The sequence below is a fragment of the Canis lupus genome, chromosome 20 (genome assembly GCF_048164855.1).
Source record: "Canis lupus baileyi chromosome 20, mCanLup2.hap1, whole genome shotgun sequence".
In the NCBI taxonomy this organism is placed as follows: Eukaryota; Metazoa; Chordata; class Mammalia; order Carnivora; family Canidae; genus Canis; species Canis lupus.
In genome coordinates, this window is record NC_132857.1 from 14,529,723 (window position 1) to 14,557,568 (window position 27,846).

A 27,846-nucleotide genomic window follows, 5' to 3' on the forward strand; every position below is an offset into this window, starting at 1 on the left:
CCCTAGCCATCAAGGAGCAGAGGTTTTTAGTAAGAGAATCCCTAAAGCAACATGTGTCAGAATAACCTGTTTTGGGGGGGGGGGGTGTAAAATCTTTGTAAAGATTTTATTTGTTTATTTTAGAAAGAGAGAGTGCAAGGTAGAGGAGGGGCAGAGGGGGAGAAAGAATCTCAAGCAAACTCCACATTGAGCACAGAGCCTAATGCAGGGCTTGATCTCATGACTCTGAGATCATGACCTGAGCTAAAACTAAAAGTTAGACATTTAATTGACTGAGTCACCCAGGTGTCCCTTGGTTTTTGTTTGGTTGGTTGGTTGTTGTTTGTTTGTTTGTTTGTTTGTTTTGAGAGAGAGAGATAGTACAAGGGCAGCAGGGAGGCAGAAGTAGAAGAAAAGAAAGAATCCTAAGCAGGCTCTCAATGTGGAGCCCAAGGCAGGGCTTATTGTCACAACCCTAAGATTGTGACCTGAGCTGAAATCAAAAGTCAGATGCTTAACTACTTAACCAACTGAGCCACTCAGGTGCACCAGAATAACCTAGTTTTAAATGCAAATTCCTGGGCCTTATTCCAGACCTTTGACTCAAAACCTCTGGCGAATGAGATCCAAGAAGCTGCATTTTTAACTAATTCCCCAGATGATCTTTTTTTTGAAGTTTTATTTTCCCAAGTAATTTTAATACATACTACATTTTTTTAAAGCCTGACAGAATTTTCAAGTAAATTAAAATACACACAAACCCTCAGCTTGTTGGGAGAGTTTCTGGCCACAAGTATATATTTAGTGGTCATTGAGTCATCTACTCTAAACTCACCCACAAGCAACAATGACAGCATTCAAGAGGAAGGAACACATTTCATGATTCCTTCCTTCTCTGAGCCTCATTGTTCATACCCCTCTTTTGGAATAATAAGTACCATATGATGTTTCTGGCATAAGTTGCCTTGTATTAATTTCTTATATTAGTTTTCTGTTGCGACTATATCATATTACTACAAACTTTGCACAAATTTATTATTTTACAGTTCTTTAGGTTAGAGGTCCAACACAAGTTTTACTGGGCTAAAATCAAGGTGTCAGCAGGGCAGGTTCCTTTCCTGAGGCTCTAGGGGAGAATCCATTTCCTTACCTTTTCCAGCTTCTAGAGCTGCCCATAATTCTTGGCTCAAGGCCCTCTTTCCCTATCTTCAAAGCAAGTACCACTGCATCTATTATTCACATTTCCTTCTCACTCTCTTCTCCCTCCCTCCTTCACTTTGAAGGACCATTGCATTGCAATGGGGCCATTTAGATAATCCAGGATAATTTCCTATCTCAAGGTTCTAAATATGTGGTTAAATCTACAAGGTTCATTTTGCTATATAAGATAACATTTCACAGCCTCCAGAGAGTAAGACACAGACAACTTTGGTGGGGGCATATTCTGCTTACCATACTTTTCAGCTGTAATACGAAGAATGTCTTATTTTGGGTTCCCTCTGAAACAGACTCTGAGGCTAAGATTTAAGTACAAGTCCCAGGAAGCCAAGCAAGAAGTGGAGAAGTGAGGCAGTAAGTGAAGAAAGCAAATAAGTGGGTTAATGAGCAGGGTACTGGATAGGCAATGGACTGAATTCCTCCAAACACCTTCAGAATAGTCACACCAAGGGGCAAAAAACCTGGGGCATGATTCATCAATTCGTGTCATTTATTAGTTAGAGGTCACATTAATTCCCAACGCTTCAGAAACTTCTTGCCCCCAACTGTAGAAGAGAATGTCCTTAACAAAGACACACAAGAGGCCAAAAATTTGTTCCATCTGAGGGCCCTCCAGAGTGGACAAAGGTGAAGATGGCATCTCAAACAAGGGGCTTTGTTTTTCAGGGAAGCGTGGTATTATGTATCAAAAGTTTAAATGCTCATATTTTCTAATCAAGCAATTCTACTTCCAGAGAATTTATGCTAAGGGCATAATTGGACACATATGTAATAATTGTCTGTAACATTTTAAAAACTGGAAATAATTTAAATTTCCATCAATAGGGGATTAAATTATGGTAATACAATTGAACGCTCTGCTATAATTAAGAACAATGATGTTCATTTACTGATAAAGAAAACAGTTCCTGACATATTTCTGAGAAGAAAAGCAGGTTACAAATAGTAAGTATATTATAAATCCATTTATGTAAAATTATGTATGTATAATATATGTGTGTGTGTGTGTATGCATAGCAAGATGGCTGGAAGAATGTTCATCAAAAGTCTAACAGTAGTTATTTCTAGGAAGCAGAATTTCTCATCCTTTATATTTTCTCCTTTATACTTCTGCATGCTACAAAAAATTTTACAATAAACAACGCATTATTGGGGTTCTTTCTTGAGTGGCTCAGTTGGTTAAGCATCTGCCTTCAGCTCAGGTCATTATCCCAGGGTCCTGAGATCAGCCCCAAGGCAGGACCCCTGCTCAGCAGGGAGTCTGCTTCTCCCTCTGCCTCTGTATTCCCTTCGCTTGTGTGCACCCCCTCCCCACCAAATAAATGAAGTTTAAAAAAAAAAGATTTGTTTCCAAAAAACAATGCATTATTAATCTATCACAAAAATATTTTTCCTTTAAAAAAATTCAAATTTGTCCTAAAAGATAAGCTTCTTTTCAGACCTAATATGATAATGTTCAATGTGCTTAGATGCACTTCTCCATTTTAAAACTGCATGAGGCTAGGGACCATGCATTACACAGAATACTTACGGCGTATTTTGAACACAGCAGGTACTTAATAAATATTTATTCTTTAATTGATTTTCATCAGTATGAAATTCAGTAAAACAACATACTGAATAAACTGGGTCACATTGAAATTTTTACACTGCCTGAAGATGACTTCCCAAAATGCTGAGAAGCCTGGTGTGGCCTTATTGGGCAGAGACCTGCTGCAGCAGGCAAGGGCAGGCCTGTCCTGCATGGACACACCCGCATCATAGAAGAGATGCTATCAAGAGCCTCATTTCCTTCAAATACAGGTGAAAAGCAATGCAAGTACAGCCTTACAATTTTACAGCACAAACAAGACAAATGGAATCTGTGTCAATCTATGAGAAATTAATTCAACACCTTAAGCCCTAAAACTCTAGTCCTTCCGGAAGAACACTGTACTTCCATTTATGTACTATGGCAGAGCTGACTAGAGGCAGAGAGGAACAAGCCATGGTGTGCCCGTAGTGCAATAGGGAGAGGACTATTTCAGCATAAACCTTCACGGTCTTCTCTCCAAACCCCACATCCTCCTCTTATGTCTAAAGCGAAAAATTTCTCACCTGTCCAGGTTGTTCTTGGACTCTCCTTTGTTGCTCAGAATCTAAATAATGAGCAGATGGAGATAAAAATAGAAAACAAACAAGTCCCAGTTGACCTTTGTATTAAAGTACTGTAAGAGAGGTTCTAAGAGGAGAACGCAGGAGGAGACACCAGAGAATCAAGTAGAATGGATGCTGGGAATTCATGAGGTGTCAGTTATAGATCCAGAGTTTTGGAGAGGCCCTGATGTACATGTGGAAGGGAATGAGGATTACAGTGAAGTAGAGAGATTTTTTATATTAAGAAAGCATACCACATACTAAAATCTAATCTGAATGGTATGAATAAAATGGGTGAGTGGTATGGTACATGAATTTTATCTCAATAAAGGTATTAAAAAAAAATACCCTCCCAGAAAAAAGCATACCCCACTTTAGCAGTTTATTGAGAAAGTAAAAAAAATATTTTTTAAGAACTCTAGTTACTTTTTGGGTGCCATACTACTTTGAATTCATTCTTGCACTGAGACTGAGCCATGTGGAACTTCAATTACATTTGGGTCGTGCTAGATTAGAGAAAGGATTCCTAAAGATCCTTTACTCCCAGCTCTCATTTCAAAGGTGAGGAAATAAAGCTGGGAAGGTTAAGTAAGTTTTCATGGTCACACAGTAGTAAAGCTGGGAACTATGGCATTCTGATCACAGGTCTTTTGAAATCCATCACACCACCCCCACCAACACTCTTCCTGCTATTGTTAACGGAAAGAAACAAGTTGAGGATAAACGTGATTAGAACACATGGTTATTATACCCACGGCTCAGTCCAGTTTTTCTAGCCTTTAGAACAAATCAGTCAGCTTGGCATCAATCCAATCAGTTGCACACCATAGTCCAGCTAATAGCCAAAGCCATAGAGATTCAGCCCAAGCCTGGAGAATAATCATTCTCACGATGGCAGTGTTGCCCTTGCCTCCTTTTGAAGAGCAACAGGAAATAACAATAGTTATTTACTTGGGCACTTATCCATGTATCAACTTGGGCAGGGCAGTCAAACCCCCTTGACACTGGAATTTGGAGAGTGCAAGTTTTTAAATAAGAATTTAAAAACTAGTAAATGTCACTAATGTAAATAACACCCATCTGTGAATCACATCAGAAATTTACAAAGTTAATTATGGGGATTGCATCTATGATGCTCTCCCAGGATGGCTTTGGCACCTGCTACGTGCTAGGCGCTGGTCTAGACATTTTACATATGGCATGTCTTTTAATCCCCATAATAATTCTATTACATGAGTATTAATCACCCCATTTTAATTTTAAAAAGCTGACACATGATGTGAGCAGGACCAAAGTAGTAAGAGACAAATTCTAATGTCAATACAATATTCTTAGGGCTCAAGGAGAGCAGTCTTCATGATGTGATTTAAGGTTGTAGGAAAAGAATTCCCTTTTATCCCAAGGAAGTCATCCTGGTAACTGTCATTTAATCATTAGTTTCATTCATCTGTAACTGAAATACCCTTAATAGTCAACTATGAAATTAAAAATAATCTATGCATTGATCAGAATAGACAATGCTATGCCTCAGAATAAACTAGAATCTCAGTGACTTGACATAATAAAAGTATTTCTTGCTCAAGCAAAGTCTAATGCAGATATCTAGAGTCCTTTAAGGGAACCAGGGATGAGATAAGGAGAGCACGGATGGTAAAGGATGAGAGATGGACGGTAAAGGATGTTTTAGATTCACAGCATGCACATCAAGGAGGTGTACAAGTGAAGTATATCATTTCCACTTAAATTCTGTGGGCCAGAATTCAGTGGCCAGCCTAATTCCACAGGTGACAGGGAAACATGGGGAGGTAGAGGGATGGGTGAACACTATAATCCCTGCCAAACTCCTAAAAGAATTATAGCTTTGGTTCTTACCTGTCAGCACATTAGTTAATAAGAGTAACAATAGGCACAAGTAATATGTAAGGAATCTCTTCTTCAGGATAGGACTAGAAAGGAAGAGATAAAAAAAAGGGATGGGGGCACCTGGATGGCTCGCTCAGTCGGTTAAGCTCAGGTCGTGGTCTTGAGATCCTGGGATTGAACCCTACATTGGGCTTCCTGCTCAGCGGGGAGTCTGCTTCTCCTTCTCCCTCTGTGTGATCTCTCTCTCTCTCTCTCAAATAAATAAAATAGCTTTTAAAAAGGGACAGTGACAGAGACAAATGTACATACTTAACAGTTTTGTTGATTTTTGCCTGACTTGCAAGATCAATCTACTAAATGCACTGTGTCTTCAGCTCATTGTTCATGGTTCTAATGGCTTTGGTTGTGAGACAGATTAGACTTTACATTTTATAAGTATAAATTCCCTCAGAAGTATCAGAAATAAAGTTGTTTGTTCATTTTATTCACAGGAGCAACTAGGTACTTTGGAGATACAACTAAATGAATAAATATTTTCCTGATAAGGTGACTCTAACATATTTAACAAATTCACAATTTTTCCATTTATTTCTACTATAAAACTCAACAACAATAAAACAATGAATTGGCCTGAAAAGGGAAAATAAATCAAATTTAGAGATGCATGAAATTTTAAAATCATATAGTTCAAGGAAAAATTATGATTTATTAAACATCAATAATTACAATTGGTACATGACCCAGTTAAGACAAAAACCTGGGATCCCTGGGTGGCGCAGCGGTTTGGCGCCTGCCTTTGGCCCAGGGCGCGATCCTGGAGACCCGGGATCGAATCCCACATCGGGCTCCCTGCATGGAGCCTGCTTCTCCCTCTGCCTATGTCTCTGCCTCTCTCTCTCTGTGTGACTGTCATGAATAAATAAATAAAATCTTAAAAAAAAAAAAAAAAAAAGAAAAGACAAAAACCTGACTTGGATCTTCCTCTTCACTAAGTCTAATCACCAACTGCATTTGATTTTATCTCTAAAATACCTTTCAAGTTCATCATTTTCTTGTCATCCTTCTATCCCCAGTTCAGCCACCTCAAACATTCTCACCTGGAGTATCATATCACCTCTTAGATGATCTCCCTGCACTCTGCCTTGCCCACTCCCTCAATCCTACCCTAGAGGGCGGTGAGCTTGAAACTGCAGGGTGCAAGGGAATCTTTTTGGAAGCCAGTTGAACATGCTGATCCCCTCCCCCACACTCTCATGCCAAAAGTCTGATTCAATGGATCTGGAGCATAGTTCAGAGCTCTGAATTTTTAACAAGTGCTGCAGAAGATTTAAAAAAGTTTTAATTTATTTTTTTTAATTTTTAATTTAAATTCAACTTAGTTAACATATAGTGTATTATTAATTTCGGGGGTAGAATTTAGTGATTCACCAGTTGCATATAACACTCAGTGCTCATTATATCACATGCCCTCCTTGATGTCCATCACCCAATTACCCCATTCCGTCACCCACCTCCCCTCCAGCAAGCATCAGTTTGTTTCCTATAGTTAAGAGTCTCTTATGGTTTGCCTCCCTGTTTTTATTTTATTTTTCCTTCCCTTTCCCTATGTTCATCTGTTTTGTTTCTTAAATTCCACATACGAGTAAAGAAGATTTTGCGTGTAAAGAAGATTTTGTGGTCCTAGGAGAAACGCTGCTCCACATAAAATCTTAGCAAAACCCAAATCTCAATTGTCAATCCTCCGTTTAAAGCAAATGAAAGGCCAGTCAGCGCCTGCTGAATAAATTGCAAGCTCCTTATCATAAAATATAAAGACTCCATGACCCAGGCCTTGAATATCTCTCCAGACTCATGTTTCACTATTCCTTCTCATTCCTTACACTTTTAGAATCACCAGTGCCAAACTATTTCCTGAGCACATTGTGTTGTTTCTGACTCTAGATTAGCCCACGCTGTTCTGCCACTCAAAATTTCTTTGCACATTGTCTTCCTGATAACCAGTATTTACCTTCAAAATTGAGCTCGAGTCATTGCCTTTGTTAATTTCCTCAACTACATCACCATTGACAGATAATGTCTTCCTCTTCTTTGTTCCTCCTGAATGCTCCTGACCTTTGTATGGACTTCTATGACTGTACATCTCTGTTTACATTCTTCTCATTCCCTGTCTGTTCATCATCTCACCTCATTGCTTCAGCGTGGTGCCTGGCATGTGGAGGTACTGAATGACAAGTAAAGAGAAAAAATGAACTCCTTTGAGGATAACAACAAACACAGATTTCTCTTTGGATTATTTCTTAAGGTTAAATATTTTAGGTCAGTTCAATTTATAGCATTTTATCTTTCCTACTTTATTCAAATTAATTCTACAAACACTTTTTGAAAGCCTACTATGCAGGTCATTGTACAATAGTGTTCCTTTTTTTCCTTTTTTGTACAATAACATTTCTTAAAATCCAATGTTTATGTACTAAAAACTATGAGATATAGGTTTTCTTTGCCTTTTATTCTCTACCACTCTTTCATTAATTTTCTTATTCAACTAATGGTTTCGGTCCCAGTTAGATAGACTATTAGCACTTTGAAGACTATGTGATATCTTTTGAGATGCTTTATAATAGTAATAAATGTTTCTCTTTGAGAAAGCTAGAATTTCTTTTAAAATAGTATATTATCAGGTAGGGTTAAAGTGTTTCCATACATTTGTGTTTCTATTTAATGGGCTTCTTTGGAGAAGCACAGGATAAAGTAAATAGCAGCCTTAGACTTAACCCACATCCTAACCAATCAATAAGTTGTATTTGGGTTTTGGTTTTTTTTTTTTTTTTTTAACTGAATGATCTAAGCATCTAATTCGCATCCTGAGGGAGACTGTTAAGTAATAGAATGGACCTCTGTCTTTCTATATTTATCTATGGATCTTTGTACTTAATTCAAAGACCTCCTCTGGATTATGAAAGCAGACTGTGACAGTTGAAAAGGTGGCATAAATATTGTAGCCTTGGTTACCCCAGTTGAACTAAAAAAAACCCTCTTTTTTATGTTTATTCAAAAATTCAGGTTAGGATCTTAAGCCTGTACATAACAATGTAACAAAGTACTTAAACGTTACAGTTTAATACAATCCCTTATATATCTTATTATGTAAATTTGTCTCTCAGAGAAGAAAATGTTACCATAAAATAAACAGTAAAACTCTTAAACTAGCCAAAATACTGCAATCTAAAACAATTTTCTAACAGTAGAAGACATTGCTTCTTTTTAGTAGAAGAGTAGTTACTACAACTATACCCTCTAACATCAAAACAGTATTAATGGGGTGGGAGTGAGTGGGTGACGGGCACTGGGTGTTATTCTGTATGTTAGTAAATTGAACACCAATAAAAAAAAAAAAAAAACAGTATTAATAATTACGTATCCTATATTTGTTGACATCATAGAGTTATTTGGATGTGTTAAAAATATCTCCAGGAATAGTCTTCACTCTAGCCATAAACCTGTAAATTTTCCATGCAAAGATAAAAACTGTCTACAGCAATCAACAGTAACACTCCAAGTCTGGCACACCCAGACAACATAGTGCAGATGGTCAGAGGGCACTGTTAGCATCAACCAGAAATCACAGAGAGCCCCCCCATTCCTGCCTAGAGAACAAGTGCCCTCAGTGCAGCAATGACCAAACTCAAAACTGTCCCAGAAAATATACAATGAAGAGTTACAAACAGGCCCCAAGGAGGGATAAGAATTTATAATAAAGTTTCAAATCACTTGTAGAGTAGCTATAATTATTTTTATAAAACAGAAAATAACAAATGTTGATGAGGATATGGAAAAATTGGAACTCTCATACCATTATTGATGGGAATGTAATATGGTGACACTTTTCAGCAGTTCTTCAATGAATTAGACATAGAATTACTATATGACCACAATTTCACTTCTAGGCATATATCCAAAGGGAAAAAAACAAGGACTCAAAACAGATACATGAATGTGCATAGCAGCACTATTCATATCAAAAGGTCAGAAAAATGCTAATGTCAATCAACAGATAAATGGGTAAACAAAATGTAGTATATACATACAATGGAATACTATTCAGCCTTACAAAAGGAATGAAGTACTGATATATGGTACAACATTGATGAACTTAGAAAATATGGTAAGCAAAAGAAACTAGTCACAGAAGGCCACATGAAGACTGTCTCTTCAACAAATGGTGTTGGGAAAACTGGGTAACAACAAGCAAAAGAATAAAACTTGACCAATTTCTTATACCATACACAAAAATAAATTCAAAATGGATGAAAGACCTAAACGTGACATTTGAAACCATAAAAATCCTAGAAGAGAGCACATGAAATCTCTGACATCAGCCATAGCAACATTTTTCTAGATATGTCTCCTGAGGCAAGGGAAACAAAAGCAAAAATAAACTATTGGGATTTCATCAAAATAAAACGCTTCTACACAGGAAAGGAAATAATCAACAAAACTAAAAGGCAATCTATAGAATGGGAGAAGATATTTGCAACTAATATATCTGATAAAAGGTATCAGAATATATAAGAACTTATATAACTCAAAACCCAAAAAATGAACAATTCAATTTAAAAATGGGCAGAAGATGCGAATACACATTTTTTCAAGTAAGACAGGAAAATGGCTAAGAGACATAAGAAAAGATACTCAATATCACTTATCATCAGGGAAATGCAAATAGAAATTATAATGAGATATCATCTCACACCTGTCAGAATGGCTAAAATGAACAATACAAGAAACAACAGATGCTGGCAAGGATGTGAAGAAAGGAGAACCCTCCTACACTGTTGGTAGGAATACAAACTGGTACAGCCACTCTGAAAAACAGTATGGAAGTTCCTCAAAAAGTTAAAAATAGACCTACCCTATGATCCAGTAATTGCACTATTAGGTATTTACCCAAAGAATATAAAAATACTAACTTAAAGAGATACATGTACCCTGATGTTTATTATCTACAATAGCCAAATTATGGAAACAGTCCAAATATCCATTGGATGATGAATGGATAAAGAAGAGGTGGTGTGTGTATATATATATATATATATACACACACACACACACACAACCTATACATACATCCTCATACATGTATATACATACACATACATATACACACGGCGAAATATTACTCAGCCATAAAAAAGAATGAGATCCTACCATTTACAATGATATGGATGGAGCTAGAAAGTATTATGCTAAGCAAAATAAATCAGAGAAAGACAAATACCATATGATTTCACTTATACGTGTAATTTAAGAAACAAAACAAATAAGCAAAGAGAAAATCTTCTTTGAGAGGGAGGCAAACCAAGAAACAGACTTTTTTTTAAAGTTTATTTATTTATAATCTCTACACCCAATGTGATGCTCAAACTCATGACCTGAAGATCAAGAATCTCATGCTCTACCAACTGAGCCAGCCAGGTGCCCCAAGAAACAGACTCTTAACTATAGAGAACAAAGTGATGGTTATCAGAGGGGAGGTGGATGAGGGATGGGTGAAATAGGTGCTGGGGATTAAGGAGTGCATTTGTGATGAGCACTGGGTGTTTTATGAAAGTGTTTAATCACTATATTGTACACCTGAAACTAATATTACACTGTATGTTAACTAACTGGAATGTGAATAAAAACTTAAAAAAAAAAGAAAGAAAGATATCCAAATTAGTAAAGAAGTAAACTCTCACTATTTGCAGAATACATTATACTATATATAAAAAACTCTGGACTCCCAACAAAAAAATTATTAGAACTAATAAATGAATTCAATAAAGTTATGGGCTACAAAATTAATATATAGAAATCTGTTGTACTTCTATACACTAATAGTGAGTTAGCAGAAATAAAAATTAAGAAAACAATTCCATTTACTATTACACCCAAAAGAACAAACTATCTAGGAATGCATTTAATTTTTTTTAAGATTCTATTTCTTTATTTGTGAGAGACACAGAGAGGCAGAGACATAGGCAGAGGAGGTGGAGGAGAAGCAGGCTCCCTGTAGGAAACCTAATGCACGACTCGATCCCAGGACCCTGAGATCACGTCTTGAGCCAAAGGCAGATGCTCAACCACTGAGCTACCCAGGCATCCCAGGAATGCATTTAATTAAGGAGGTAAAAGATCTATACTCTGAAAACTATAAGACACTGATGAAAAAAATTGAAGATGATACAAATAAATGCAAAGATATGCCATGCTCATGAATTGGAAGAATTAATAATATTAAAATGTCCATACTAGCCAAAGAAATCTACAGATTCAATATAATCTCTGTCAAAACACAGGCAGTATTTTTCACAGAACCAGAACAAATAATCTTAAAATTGTATGGAACCATACATAATCTCAAATAGCCAAAGTAATCTTCAGAGAGAAAAACAAAACTGTAGGTGTCACAGTTGTATCCTAGATACCAAACTATACCATAAAGCTACAGTAACCAAAATGGTATGGTACTGTCACAAAAACAGACACAGATAACAAAATAGGATAGAAAGCTTAGAAATAAACCCATGATTATATGGTCAATTAATCTATGACAAAAAAGGCAAGTATATAATGGGGGAAAGATGGTCTCTTCAATAAATAGTGCTGGAAAAACTAGACTGCTGCATGCAAAAGAACAAAACTGGACTGCTTTCTTACACCATACAAAAAAATAAACTCAAAATGGATTAAAGACCTAAATGTGAGACCTGAAACCACAAAAATTTTTGAAGACAACACAGCAGTAATTCTCTGACATCATCCATAGCAACATTTTTCTATATATATCTCCTAAGGCAAGGAAAACAAAAGCAAAAATAAACTATTGGGACTACATCAAAAGTAAAAGTTTTTGCACAGTAAAGGCAACTCAGTGAATGGGAAAAGATATTTGAAAATGATATATCCAATAAGGGGTAATATACAAAATGTATAAAGAACTTATACAACCCAACACCAAAAAAAATCAAACAATCCAATTTAAAAATGGGCAGAGGACCTAAACAGACATTTTCCCAAAGAAGACATATAGATGGCCAGTAACACATGAAAGGATATTCAATATCACCAATCATCAGGGAAATGCAAGTCAAAGCCAAAATGAGACAACACTTCACACCAGTCAGAATTGCTAGTATGAAAAATACAAGAAATAACAAGTGTTGCTGAGGATGTAGAGAAAAGAGAATTCTTGCACATATTGGGGGAATGTAAATTGGCACAACCATTGTGGAAAACATTATGGAGAGTCCTGAAAAACTTAAAAATAAAAATATCATATGATCCAGTAAATGTACTGCTGGGTATTTTTCCCAAGGAGAATGAAAACATTAATCCAAAAAGACATATGCACCTCTATGGTTATCGCAGCATTATTTACAATAGTCAAGATGGAAGCAACTGAATTATCTATCAATAGATGAATGGATAAAGATTTGGTATATCTATACAACAGAACATTATTCGGCCATAAAAAAAGAATAAAATCTGCCATTGGCAATAACATGGATGGACCTAGAGGATATAATGCTAAGTGAAATAAGTCAGACAGAGAAAGACAAATATCATATGATTTCACTTATATGTAGAATCTAAAAAACAAAACAAATGAACAAACAGAACTGAAACAGATTCTTAAATATAGAGAACAAATCGGTGGTTGCCAGAAGGGCATAAGTGAAATAGGTGAAGGAGATTAAGAGGTTCCAAACTACCTTCCAGTTATAAAATAAGTAAATCACAGGGATGAAAAGTAGAACCTACACAATGGCTAAAATTAACAAGTCAAGAAACGACAGATGCTGGTGAGGATGCAGAGAAAGGGGAACCCTCTTACACTGTTGGTGGGAATGCAAGCTGGCGCAGCCACTCTGGAAAACAGTATGGAGGATCCTCAAAAAGTTGAAAAAAAAAAAAAAAAAAAAGTTGAAAATAGAGCTACCCTATGACCCAGCAATTGCACTACTATGGATTTACCCCAAAGATACAAATGTAGTGATCCTCAAAAAGTTGAAAAAAAAAAAAAAAAGTTGAAAATAGAGCTACCCTATGACCCAGCAATTGCACTACTATGGATTTACCCCAAAGATACAAATGTAGTGATCTGAAGGAGCACCTGCACCCCAGTGTTTATAGCAGCAATGTCCACAACAGCCAAACTATGGAAAGAACCCAGATGTCCATGACAGATGAATGGATAAAAAAGATGTGATATATATATATATATAAAATAGATTTTATATATATGGATTATATATATATAAAATAGATTATATATATATATACATACAATGGATTATTTGCAACGACATGGATGGATTATAATATATATATAAAATAGATTATATATATATATATATATATATACACACACACACACACAATGGATTATTTGCAACAACATGGATGGAACTAGAGGATATTATGCTAAGAGAAAGAAGTTAATCAGAAAAAGACAATTATCATATGATCTCACTTATATGTGGAATTTAAGAAACAAAACAGGATCATAGGAGAAAGGAGGAAAAAATAAACCAAGACTAAATCAGAGAGAGAGACAAACCATAAGAGACTCTTAATCATAGGAAACTAACTGAGGGTTGCTGGAAAGGAGGGGGATGGGAGGATGGGGCAAGTGGGTGATGGACATTAGGAGGGCACATGATGCAACCCACATTGGGTATTATATAAGACTGATGAATCACTGAACTCCATCTCCAAAATTAATAATACATTATATGTTAATTAATTGAATTCAAATAAAAAATAATCAAAAGTAAAATAAAATACATTAACAGAAAAAGGAAAATACAACCTAAGGGATATACTCAGTAATATTGTAATAACTTTGTATAGTGACAGACATTATCTACAGCTATCCTGGTGAGCACTGAGTAATGTATAGAATTGTCAAATCACTATGTTGCACATCTGAAACTAATATAACATTGTATATTAAGTATACTTCAATTAAAAAACAAAGAAAAGGGGACACTTAGGTGGCTCAGTGGTTGAGCGCCTGCCTTTGGCTGGGGTTGTGATCCTGGGATCCTGGGATCAAGTCTCACATCGGGCTCACCACCGGGAGCTTGCTTCTCCCTTTGCCTGTGTCTCTGCCTCTCTGTGTCTCTCATGAATAAATAAATAAAATCTTTTTTTAAAATGAAGAAAAGTAGTAATACTACAAAGTCAAATAACATAAACCCCAAATTTACAACTCTGGTAATGTAAGATGCTTACACATACCTAAGTTAAATGTCTTAACTCCCAGGATCCCGGGATCATGCTCTGAGCTGAAGGCAGATACTTAATCACTGAGCTACCCAGGCGTCCCAAGAGATTCCTTTTTTAAGTCATGTATAAAGAACGTGGAATAAGAATGGCTTTAGACACCTTAACAACAATACTGGAAACTAGAAGATAAAGGAACAATGGCTTCCAAATCAGAAGAAAATGATCTCCAACCTAGAACTTTACCCCCAGCCAAACTATTAGTCAAATATGAAGGTAATATAAAAAGCATCTTCAGACATATAAGGGCTCAAAAACTGAGAGTGTGTTCCATTAAAATGAAAGAGTAACAAGAATATTTTGAGAAGGGATGTCTGGGTGGCTCAGTGATTGAGCATCTACCTTCAGCTCAGGGTGTGTTCCAGGATTTGGGATTGAGTCCTGCATCGGGCTCCTTTCAAGAGCCTGCTTCTCTCTCTGTCTATGTCTCTGGGGGATCCCTGGGTGGCGCAGCGGTTTGGCACCTGCCTTTGGCCCAGGGCGCGATCCTGGAGACCCGGGATCGAATCCCAAGTCGGGCTCCCGGTGCATGGAGCCTGCTTCTCCCTCTGCCTGTGTCTCTGCCTATCTCTCTCTCTCTCTCTCTCTCTCTCTCTCTCTGTGTGTGTGTGTGTGTGTGTGACTGTCATAAATAAATAAATAAAATAAATAAATAAATAAATAAATAAATAATAAAAAATATGTCTGCCTCTCTCTCTCTCTCTCTCATAAATAATCTTTAAAAAAAAGAATATTTTGAGAAAAAATAAGACATGATTCTGACACAGAAGAGAGCTAAGGGAATTCCCAGTTTCAGGATAAAGGGTGCCACCAGACTGACAACTGTGTACCAAACCAGGGGTAACCACTCAAGATCGAGAGGTCAAACACCAAGTCAGAAAACTCCAGAAAAGATTGTCCCAAGAAATGAAGTCAATTGAATACCCAATGTTTCTGAGTATTTTGAAAATTTGCACAGTTTGAGATTGAATTATATAAACCAAACATAGGCAAACTTTCCTGTAAAGGGCCAGTTAGTAAATATTTTAGGCTTTTCAAGCCATAGAATCTCTGTTACACTACTTTACTTTGCTGTTGTGGGGTATGGTATAGCAGACATAAACAATATGTAAACAAATAGGCAAGGCTATGTTTCAAATAAAATTGACTTACAAAAACAGGTAGCAGGCTATATTTGGCCCATGACCCAGAGTTTGCTGACTCCTGATATAAGCATAGAAAAAACTCAACAGGGGCACCTGGCTGGATCAGTCAGTATAGCATGTGCCTTTTGATCTTGGGGTTGTGAGTCTGAATCCCCCACTGAGTGTAGAGATTACTTTTAAAATATCTTTAGGGGAACCTGGGTGGCTCAATCAGTTAAGCGTCCAACTCTTTATTTTGGTTCAGGTCATGATCTCAGAGTCATGAGATCAAGCCCGATGTGCAGCTCCTCACTGGGTGTGGAACCTGCTTAAGATTCTCTCCCTCTTCCCCACCACCCCTGCCCTGCTCACGCACATATGCTCTCTCTCTCTCTCTCTCAAAAAAATAAATAAATAAATAAAATTTAAAAAAGGAAAAAATATTTTAAAAAGAAAAAACTCAAATTTATAAACATGAACACTATTAATTCCCAGGAAAATAAAAATTGTGCAGAGAAGTAAATGTTATCATGGCTCAGAGAAATGGGAATAAAATTTACATAACCATAATCATGTAACTATTGGATATTGATGCTACTAAAATAACTATATATCTATATTAGAGGATGAAGAAATGGGAAATAGGCAAATATGTGATACATGCAAGGGAGAAGAGTAGAAGAACGTTAACCCTCATCTGTAGGAAATAACATCTAAAGTGTAGATATCAAGAAGGAGCCAAGACAACTAACTTCTCAGCCCCAACTGAAGCCCAACTTGGCAGAGAAAATGTAATGGAAAAGTGGAAATGAAGTGAGGAAACACTAATGTGCCAAGCCACTGTTGTCCAGGAGACTTTTTTTTTCACTTGGACACAATTTTTATTTAGTCTTTTTTTTAAAGTAGGCTAGTCTTTTCTCTACGTAAAACTTCAAATACTGTTAATTTTAAAAACCTATTTACTATCTCCATCAACATTATTCAAGTAAACACTGAACATTGATCAAATTAAGGAAACAGATGTAGTAAAAAGTTAGTCAATGTACATATAAAACATATATAAACAAGAATATGTTATATTCTGACTTATGTGTAAAAAGATTACCAGCATTTCTTTTAGGTGAAATTCAGCATACCTGGTAAAATATATTCACCACTGCCACTTAGGTGATGTGTAATATTAATATAAGAGGAGGTAGCTATGGCAAGCTGCTTCCATTCAAAGATGTTGGCAAAATAGTCACATCCTTTTCTTTTTTTTTAATCCTCAAAACATCCTCTTAAAATTAAATACCCAAGACCAGATCCAATTATATAGTGGACATTGAATATTTAAGGACCTTTTTTTTTTGTCCAGATTTTTAAAGCTGTTACTCAAAATATCTATGGCACTGCCCATATGAGGGACTCTAAGAAGAAATGGACTGCCACCAAAAAAAGCTCTAAAACTTGTCTCACATCAACACAATGAGACACAAAGATCTGATCCTTCAAAAAGAATTCATCTGCTAAGGAGGACATAGACACTGATACCAATCTCATTAGAAGAGGAATGTGGAAAAAAAAGAAGAGGAATGTAGTATTGCATACCCATTGCCACTTCTGGTAGAATATTACAGATAGAGGCAAAACATCCTGTAGAAATGAGTTGATGAAGGCTCAGTGCTTAAGAGTAAACTTTGAGCAAATGCACAAGACTGGAATCAGTAATAAAGGACTCAGAATCTAGATGAGATCTCCCAAAGCCATACAGAACAACAGGAATAGGATCCTAACCTAAACTCTTCTTTAAGCCAAACAAGTTGTGTTCTTACCAGCTTGTTAGGGATGCTAGAAACCCTGAAAAGCCTCTACAAAATTCTTTTGACAATCTAGGTTTAGTTGCTCCAACAATTATTTTTGATATCTTAATAAAACCTCAAGTTAAGGAATCCTTTCAGGCATTGTAATATTGAAGTATGTAGTAAAATAGCATCTCAGAATATTAAACTTTATGGCTTTTTTAAGTTTTCTGCACTTCTTGGACCCTATACTTACAGAAAATTTATAGCAAGAATGAAGAGCAAGGTACAGACTTCATGTCCTAATAATAAACTGGAAAGAAAAGAGCAAAAAACAATCCTCTCTCCAATTCCAGGTTAATCTTCTCTCTCTCTCTCTCTCTCAATGTCTGTCTGTCTGTCTCTCTCCCAGGATCCCTTGGGCTGGGATTGAGAGGAAAATACTGGTAGGAGTAAATAAGAAATAAGGACTTGAAGGAGGAAATAAGGAAATGGACTTTTTGAGGAAATAAGAAAAATGGACTTGAAAGAACAACATGGTAACTAATACCAGATAATCAAATGGAGGCTGAGCCAATCCTCATCAACCAGCAATACAATTCTAATCCAAACCACATATAAACCAAGCTGAAAAGCTATAGACTGAGAATCTGCCATTGATAAAGGCTTATACATCATCCTTGAAGCATCTAATGGATGGCTATCCACTCAAGCCCAAACCATGCTGAATTCCTTGTGAACTGCCTCTTGAGGACATCCCAATAAACTAATAAGTTTATGACACCCAGAAAAGCAGATTATCAAAAGGGAACCCTCAGCACCATGTGAATTTGAATGGAACTAGAGAGTAGTAAATTCTACTCCAATCACAGACATTTGGTCTGAGTGGGTCCTATTTGACTATAGAGTTACCCAAGCAGGCTACTCTAAGGTATCCAGTCTTTTTTTTTTTTTTTTTAAGATTTTATTTATTTGTTTGAGAGAGAGAGAGAGAGAGTGAGAATGAGCAGTGGGGAGGGGCAGAGAGAGAGAGAGAGATTGAGATTGAAAAGCAGACTCTCTGCTGAGCAGGAAGCCTAACGCAAGGCTTGATCCCAGAACCTGGAGATCATGACCTGAGCTAAAGGCAGACACATAACTGACCAAGCCATCCAGGTGCCCCTAAGGAATCCAATCTTAATAAGATTTATTTTTGTCTATATATTTTAAAAGCTCATGCCATGTGTGGGAATATATACATTCTCCAATTTCCACTTCCTGATGTGAAATATATCAAGGGGTACACAAGTTTCCTTAAGAAACAAGATCTGAAATTGAAAGTCTTGTTTAGTCTCTAACTTGAATGAAGGGTTCATTAATAACAGAGTCTCCACTGGAACTCCATGAATCTCTAAGATAAGATAGTTACTAATTCCAGTCAGTGATTCAAGCACTGCAAACAACAGCAGCAAAAAAGTACCCTTTGGATAATTGGCACCTCTCTATTGTATTCTCATAAGAAAATGTCTTTTATAAGAGAGCCAATACCATCACATTTATAAGCATAGGTTAAAAGTTCTACTGAAGCCCTGTATCTCTGTTCAATCTTCATCTATAATTTATAACCAGTGCTACATTGTCAGCTTAAAGCTATGCCATCCTTGTTAAGCTCCACCAAATTTAATAAATACATAGGAATCTGAGGTTAACACTCCTATTTATTTAGGAATTTTCTGAAAGAGGAAAAATGATGTATAACCTTTTAAAAACAGAACAGGCAATGATCTGATCTGATAATAAATCTGTTTAATCAGCATATGAGAGAGAGCTCAGACCTTCTCTAACAGTAAGTAAGAAATACCACGTAACAAGACACCTGCTTATTCTTTAATGTTTATGAGAGGGCTATGTGTCCATGTGACATTAGCTAAGAAAGATGGTTCCCAGGGATGGACTATAGTCAAAAAGGCCAACCACAGACATAAAGTACTAAGTGAAATATTGTGGCTCAGGGGAAAATATAGTGGGAGTGTAAATATGTGGGTTACAGACACTAGCTAAGGGCAGACAGGGTGATTTGTGTCTCAGGCAGCTTCTAATAAATTTCTGGGTACCTTTTACAACCTTACCAAACTAGCTGTTCCAAACACAACAGCTGTGTCAACTGACTTAAATAGACTAAGTTATTAAGTCTTAACAAAATGAGGAGGAGTTGCTGCTATGATAACAAGCTATGGAACACAGTCAAATGTTTGGTAAGGGCTTAAAACAAGTGCTGGAACACTGGGTAAGTATTCAGAAGGAAGCTGAACAGATGTCATGGTGAAGAATAGATGATATTTTCATCAACGCATTTAAGGTCAGAAAAAGAATGACAGACATTAGGGCTTGAAAGAATCTTGGAGGATTACCTAACCCACGACTCTCTTGTTTAACATTTGAAGAAAATAAGACCAAGGAAAGTTGCTACTTGCCCAATGTCATGTGAGTTTTCTTCATTTCCTGTTTAGACTCTTTCAACCGTATTATTTTGGTCTCCTCTACTTAAGTTTCTTGAGGACAGGTACTTGAACCTTTTAGATCATCCTTGCATTCCATAATTGCTGTTTAATCAGGAATTTCATGGATATAAACTCTGGCCCCCTAGGCTTCCTCCATTCAAATCAATCTTTTTCCTTCCAGTTCCCATACACATGCAAATCAAGCAAATACTAATGCAACATCTTTCTCCTCATGACTTCATAGAGGAAGTAAACAGAGAGCCAGGTCTACCAGATTATTTTATTGCTCCCAAGATAAAGGAAGAGTCATAAGTATCACCCTTTAGGGAGACTAAAATTCATCCTTAGAGAAAAATGAAGGGCTAACATGATATACATGCTACAAAACAAATCTGCCAAATGAAGTCTGCTGGTGAGAGAAAAAACCCATACCACGTGTTGGTAAATTTTGCACTGAGTCTCAGGTAGCTGATTCGTAAATACCAAGTGAGGAATTAATTTCAGAAAGTCACATGGGAAATTTCATCTCAGTTTTGGTGATATAAATGCCCTTCATTCCTTCATCAAATATTTACTGAGCACCTACTCTGTACTCAGCACTGATTTAGACATTAAATATCCAGTGGTAAAAAGCCAAAGTATCTGCCCTTAGTCACTCAAACACAAAATCACAGTCTTTCTGAAAATTTCTTTTCCAAACCCTCTATTATCCAGCATCCTGTGTCCTATCCAGTGTCTCTTTTATCTCTTTTCCCCCTTTACATTTGCTTCTAGAACTAGTACATTAGCCCAGGCTTTTGTTGTCTTGGGCCTAAACCAGTTTTCATATTCTCAATCTTCTTTCAATCTAAAATGTACACCATGACCAGATAATGGTCTTAAAAATCCTGACTTATTCCGGTTTGTTCAATTCTCAAAAGCTTCAGATGGCTCCACATAGTCTACCTCAAACTCCTGACTGCCATTTCCCAGTCTCCGAGTTCTGGTTCTATTTCTCTATCCAAGCTTAATCAACAGGAATACTAATTCAGCAGCAATCTGAAGCTGCATCAAGGTTGGTTTTTCGTTTTGTTTTGGTTTTTTTACCCTATATCTTATAAGTTTACACAAAGGAAGAAAAGATTTGTAAGACAAGCAATTCTTTCATTTATATGGGCTAGGTTCTTAGAAAAGCTATTTTAAATAAATGTAAAGTATATAGACTTTAATTTCCCCATAGAACAATGTTATTATAAATATTAACACTCTTGACTAAGAAGCTAATGCCTAACATTTTTACTGCAGGTCAAGACAGTGGAAAAGTGTGGTAAGTCAAAACAACGTCAGGAGGATTTTCTTTTCTGTGGAAATAGTATACTTCTAACTAAGCATCCACCAAGCACCCCTTTGTGGAACCCACAATCACCATCAATTATCAACCTGTACACTATAAAATATAAATATTTCTCAAGTGTATGTAAGCAATCAAGGTAATACAATCATAAGTGTGCATGTATTTTTTAAGTATGCATTTACTATAATATGTTATCAAAACTTATTATATAATTTCATTGTTTACTTGATAACTTCCACTTTATTTTTATTGAAGTAATGCAGAAGGTGAGAGACACCTTCACTAAGGACTTAGAATTTAGGAGGTTTACTTGGGTCAATTCTTTTTTTTTTTTTTTTGACATTTAAAAAATTTTTATTTAAACTCAATTACCACATAGTGTATTAGTTTCAGAGGTAGAGGTCAGTGATTCATCAGTCTTATACCCAGTGCTCATTACATCACATGCCCTCTTTAATGCCCATCACCCAATTACTCAATCCCCTCACCCCCAGCCCTCCAGCAAACCTCAGTTTGTTTCCTATGATTAAGAGTCTCTTATGGTTTGTCTCCCTCTCTGATTTCATCTTGTTTTATTTTTTCCTCTCTTCACCTATGATCCTCTGTTTTGTTTCTTAAATCCCACACATGAGTGAGATCATATGATAATTGTCTTTTTCTGATTGACTTATCTCACTTAGATAAATAATACCTATTAGTTCCATCCACATCGTTACAAATGGCAAGATTTGGGACACTTGGGTGGCTCAGGAGTTGAGCGTCTGCCTTCAGCTCAGGGCATTATCCTGGAGTCATTAGGATGAGTCCCACATCAGGCTCCTAGCAGGGAGCCTGCATCTCCCTCTGCCTATGTCTCTGCCTCTCTCTGTCTCTCATGAATAAATAAAATCTTAAATTAAAAAAAAAGGCAAGATTTCATTTTTTTGATGACCGAGTAGCATTCCACTGTGTATATATATATATATACCACACATTCTTTATCCATTCATCTGTCAATGGACTCTGGATTCTTTCCATAATTTGACTATTGTGGACATTGCTACTATAAACATTGGAGTGTGGATGCCCCTTCATATCACTAAATTTGCATCTTTGGGGTGGATCCTCAGTAGTGTAATTGTTGGGTTGTAGGGTGGCTCTATTTTCAACTTTTTGAGGAAACTTCATACTGTTTTCCAGAGTGGCTGCACCAGCCTGCATTCCTACCACAATGTACACAATGTACAAGGGTTTCCCTTTCTTACTTGGGTCAATTCTGACAACATCTTTGAGAAAGAGAGACCTAGGGGCTACTTGCAAGTTTTTTCAGTGATAATGATAGACATATCAAATGGTTGGTACCTTTTTTTCTTTCAAAAAAAAAAAATCTTATAGTAAACTTAAAAGCTAAGCACTAGAGATTAAATTAAAGGTCTTTGTGTATTTGAAAACTTTCTTGAATGGCAATATTATTAGCATAATCACACTACAATAACTAAAAGTGAGACTCTCAATTAAATTTTCATCTTTTAATCTCTCATCACGTCTTTTTTCATAGTAATAAAAAGACCTAAAGTGCGGTAGACATAGCTAAGCCCAAAGAAAGTCAGCACAAAGTTTGATTTGGACCAAGTGAAGCAAGTCTCTCTACCTTGGTTACAACTCCGCTGTTGGCTGATCTTTATGGAAGGCAGCCAGCCTTCAGGATATAATCAGTCATTTACGTGAATTTTTATAGATAGATTATGTCACCGGGTTAATCGCTGATTTTCTCTGACAAACACTGTTTGAAACTGTTAAATACAAATGTTTTTGCTCCAGAGTGTATCAAAAGCTTTTAAAATGTGTATGTCTATTGATCAGTAATAGACTCAGCAATTTAAATTTGCATTAATTTTTTCCTAAGGAAATAAGTATTAAGTACACATATATTTATAAGAATGCTCATCATGATACTGTTTATAACCATGAAAAAAGGAAATAAGTGTCCATTAATAAATAAATAATTATTAAATAAAGATACAACCAGGCAATGTAAAACTGTCTTAGACTGGATTCTTGCCAGAAAGAAGAAGCCAAAGGACTGCACTCAGGTAATTTATTTTGAGAGGTGAATGCAGGGAATAGTAATGCAGGACCAAGAGGAATGGCACAAGGAAGAAGGAAAATCCAATTAAAGGTATATTATCAAACCAGAAACTATGGGAAACTGGAGTTTGATCTGACTGGAGACCTCAAAGGAACCACACAGAATGTGCCCCTCTAAAGTGTAAGCCTACACAATTGATTTGGGGAACATTTGTCCATTGGCTCTCGACCTCCACTGGTAAAGGTTTACCCATAAGGATTTACAACCTCATTCTGCCAAGTCGCCCATGCTCAAGTTTCTAAACAGGCCCCCACGGGTTTCCCGCATGAGGTGTGAAAAGTCCCAGGCAGAAACAGAAATATACGGTGCAACTAAAGCAGGTACTTGTAAGGTAACACATGTGCAATAGCTGGAGTAAAATTGGGGCTGAGAGGATATGAGATATGAGAGCTAGAGGCGTCTAACACAAATATTTGCCAGAGAAGTGATGATATAGTTCTGTTGTCTATTAACATAGCAGATATCTGTTACTGATAAGAGAATAACAAAGTTATTGTAGCAAGTTACAAAATGCTATATATAGTATGATCCCATTTATTTTAGTTAGCTAGCTTTAGTTTCTACTAAGAGTCCCACAAGGTGTTTTTAAAGGGAAGGGGTGTTTTTAGTGCGAGAATCAATTAAGCGATAAGGGAAATGGGAATCTCAGAGGAACCATAATACAGACAGCGCTCAGCCCTTAGGAGAATGGGAAGCCACAGAACTTGGATACTAAGTACTCTCTCCACTTCAGTTGCTCTCTCACTCATGACCTAGTTCTGCTCCTCTGTCTTGACTGGCTCCCATACCCTATTTTTTGTACATTTGAATCTCTGCTTCCTCATCTAAGACACTGTTTCTGTGTCTTCACAGATATCCCTTTATGTCTCTCTACAGTTGTACTGGTTGTTCATTGCTGGTATCCATTCTAATTGGTAGATGAATATGTCATATCATCTGTTAAATATTTTTAATAACAATTGTGGATACACACATGCACACAAACACATACATACATAGACACACACATATATGTATTATGCAATTTTGGAGGCAAGAGAAGAAACATGGAAGGAAACAGAAAAGAAATCATTAGAGAGAAACTAAATGAACTAGAGCCAGTGGAGGAAAGTATAACTATAACTGCACACACAAATATATAGTTTATATATACAGTAGCAGCAATACACACATAGAGGAATCTCCTTCAGCCCAGTGCCAGAAATAACTCTTTCTCCTTTCAGTCTATACATAGAATGTAGTTAGTAAAGGGAAGGGAGAATTTGTAGAAATTTGTTCTCTCCATCTCCAGATAATGTGTGTTTCCCTGGAGAAAGGTAAGGAGAAAATAGCTCATTAGTATACCTTTGTACAATAGATCAAAGTGGTCAGGTACTCATATGCTCATAATTAAATACATGAGAACCAGGAAACATAAAACTGTCATACTAGCATCAACTTTAAGAATTAGATGGTGTCCTAGGGGTGCTTGGGTGGCTCAGTTGGTTGAGCATCCAACTCTTGTTTTTGACTCAGGTCATGATCTCAGGGTCACAAGATCAAGCCCTGCACCTGGCTCTGCATACTGGGAGTCAGCATGGGATTCACTCTCCCTCTACCCCTTCTCCCACTGCCAAAATAAAAAATAGAATCTTAAAAAAAAAAAAAAAAAGAATTAGATGGTATCCCAGGTTTCCCATAAAAATCTGAAGAAGACCTTTCTTATTCATCTTGGTATGTTCTAGCACACAAATATATTCAATATTAATAAATATTCTACTGAAAATCAAGTACTTTAATTAAATATTACTTATAGCTAATATCTATCATTTTAGTTCCTGTATTCATCATGAACCTCTTTAAAAGAACTGCCTACCCAACTTCAGGCCATATGGTTTGAATGGCTTGGCCCCACTCTTAAATCAGGTATGAACCATGTCTGGATTAAGTTAATCAGAAAATCCAATCCTTCTTCCAACCATAAGGGGAGATTCTAAGAATAAGGCTGACACGTAGAAGCAAGAGATGAAGTGAGACCCAGCCCAAGAGATTTTTCTTGAGCACCTGTGTCATGCAACAGTTAAGCCAGTCTCCCCACTGGACTTGATAGTTATAAAAGTCAATTATGAAACTCCCCTTTTGATTCAATCCATTTAGATTGAGCTTTCTTTACTTTTAATCAAATGAAAATTAATTGATACACTGCTTCTAACATACAGATGCTGATTTGTTTCTATGATTTCTTCCAAGAATATATATAGAACAGATCCACGGAGAAATAAGCCTTGCCAATAAAGTATTTTGTAAGAGAGCCTTCACCTGGTTCTGAACACATTGGACCCCTAAATCTTGAGCTTAGTTAATTAAATTGGATCCTTACATTACATATATTTATTAAAATAACCTTATTCACATAACCTTAATTTCAAAACTTTCTAAAGATAGACTTATTAAGAACAATAGCTGACCTTTTGGAATGAGAACTATGAACAGAAATGAGAACTATTAAAAATTTAACTAAATTTGGCTACCAAAACAGCCTCTTGTCCAGATTTCCTTTTCTTTTCATTGTCCAGACCAATTCTCCACCTTTTTCATATTAGGTGTGGGATAGCACGCTACTTCTCAGTATTCATATCCATCACAGTTACTTGCAGTCTATCTATAGTGCCTCCAAACTCACTTTAAAATACCAAGTCCTTATTAATAACACTCCCAAAGAGGTCTCACCAGGCCTTCCTAGTATTTCAGACAATTTTTAGCTCTATGGTTCTTCCCAATTTAAAAACAAAATGAATTTCACAAACAGAATTGAAATGTCAAATTTTACTACCATCTGGATTTAAAAACTGCAAGAAAAACTAGGTTTGGGTTGTTTTATTTTTGTAGCCAAAGTGAATGTATTACAGTATATTTGTTTTCAGACCATTTACCTCTCTAACCTGCATTTCACTCCAGGGGATTAAGGTATTCAAATGAAAAAGAGGAGACCATCCAGAAAATTCTGAGAGAGCCTATAAAATTCAGTAGTTTCATTCGATATAATGGAAGAAAAATCTTCCAACTCCTCTTCATCATCATCATGAGAATAAACCCGATCTGCTCACTGCACTGAATTTAGAACCGTGAATGTGAGTTAACAACTTGGCTCTGCTCCTCTGGGGGCTTACAATCTGATATATGTACAGACATTAAGGATATACCAGCAATTTAACAAAGGCTTTATAGTCCACCCATTTAAAGCACAATGCAGTTCCAATGCTTCCAAGAATGGCAGCAGATAAGATACATCAGGATACATCTGACAATGGAGGAGAAGCACAATGATGGAGGTGAGTTTAAGTCTCTCCTGGCATGGGCAGCAAAGATGTCACCTCAGGTAAAAGCCCAGGATACACACAAAAGGTAACTGAGTAACTCCTTACACTGGAAAAATCCCTACAGAGTGCATCAGTTGATTCTCCCAAGAACTGCAATGAGTAGCAGATCAAGAACTACCTACCAAATTTTAGAGACATGAAAACTAAGACCCTAAGAGATTATGACTTGGTTTAGGCAATTTGTAAGGAGCAAGGTCAGGACCTACACCATAAAATGATACATTGACTTTTGGCCCATAGTTCCTGAATGGAAACCTGATTCCAAATGACTTGGTTTCTTCTCTACTGCAGTACTCCCCATATGCACATCATTCAGTCCCAACAAATGATCCTGCTATGCTCCAGGAACTGTGCTAGATGCTGGGAATACAGAAGTGAACAAGACAGACAAAATCCCTGTCCCTACTGAGCTTACATATAGCAGGGAATACAGATTTTTTTTTCTGGCAAGCTTTTATTGAGGTAAAATATACAAAATACAAAATTTGCCATTTTAACCATCTTAGGGTTTACAGTTCAGTTCCCATAACATTTAATTATATTCACATTGTTGTGTATTCATTACCACCATCCATTTCCAGAATTTTTTCATCTTTCCAAACTGAAACTCTGCACCATTAAATAATAACTCCCCTTTCCTTCTCCCACCAGGCCTGGCAATCACAATTCTGTTTTCTGTCTCTGCTAATTTAACTACTCTAGGTACTTCATTTAAATAGAATCTTACAATGTTTGTCCTTTTGTGCATGGCTTATTTCACTTAGTCTTCAACGTTCATCCATATTTTAACATGTGTCAGAATTTTCTTACTTTTTAAGGCTGAATAATATTCCATTATATGTATATAGCACATTTTATTTATCCATTCATCTGTCAATGGACATTTGAGCTATTTTGGCTATTGCAAATAATGCTGCAGTGAACAGTGGTATATAAATCTGTTTGAGGTGCTGCTTTCAATTCTTTTGAGTATATACCCAGAAGTGGAATTGTTGGATTAGATGGTAAGTTTATTTTTAATTTTTAGAGAAATGACTATATCATTTTTCACAGAAGCTGCACAATTTTACATTCTCAACAGTATTACACAGAGTTCCAATTTCTCTACATCCTCACCA

General features: G+C 36.5%; 1 protein-coding gene across 7 annotated transcripts in view; it reads right to left on the minus strand.

The window, feature by feature from the left end:
• The window catches only part of LOC140611680 (importin subunit alpha-8-like), a 256,113-nt gene that overhangs the window by 174,820 nt on the left and 53,447 nt on the right, over nucleotides 1–27,846 (minus strand). For 4 of the 7 annotated variants that reach the window (XR_012012804.1, XR_012012805.1, XM_072788421.1 and 1 more), the window contains exon 4: nucleotides 7,205–7,417. The exons of the other annotated variants lie outside the window; for them this stretch is intronic. The gene's annotated coding sequence lies outside the window, so the exon portion shown is untranslated. The remainder of the gene's footprint in view (nucleotides 1–7,204; nucleotides 7,418–27,846) is intronic. 7 annotated transcript variants of the gene reach the window in all.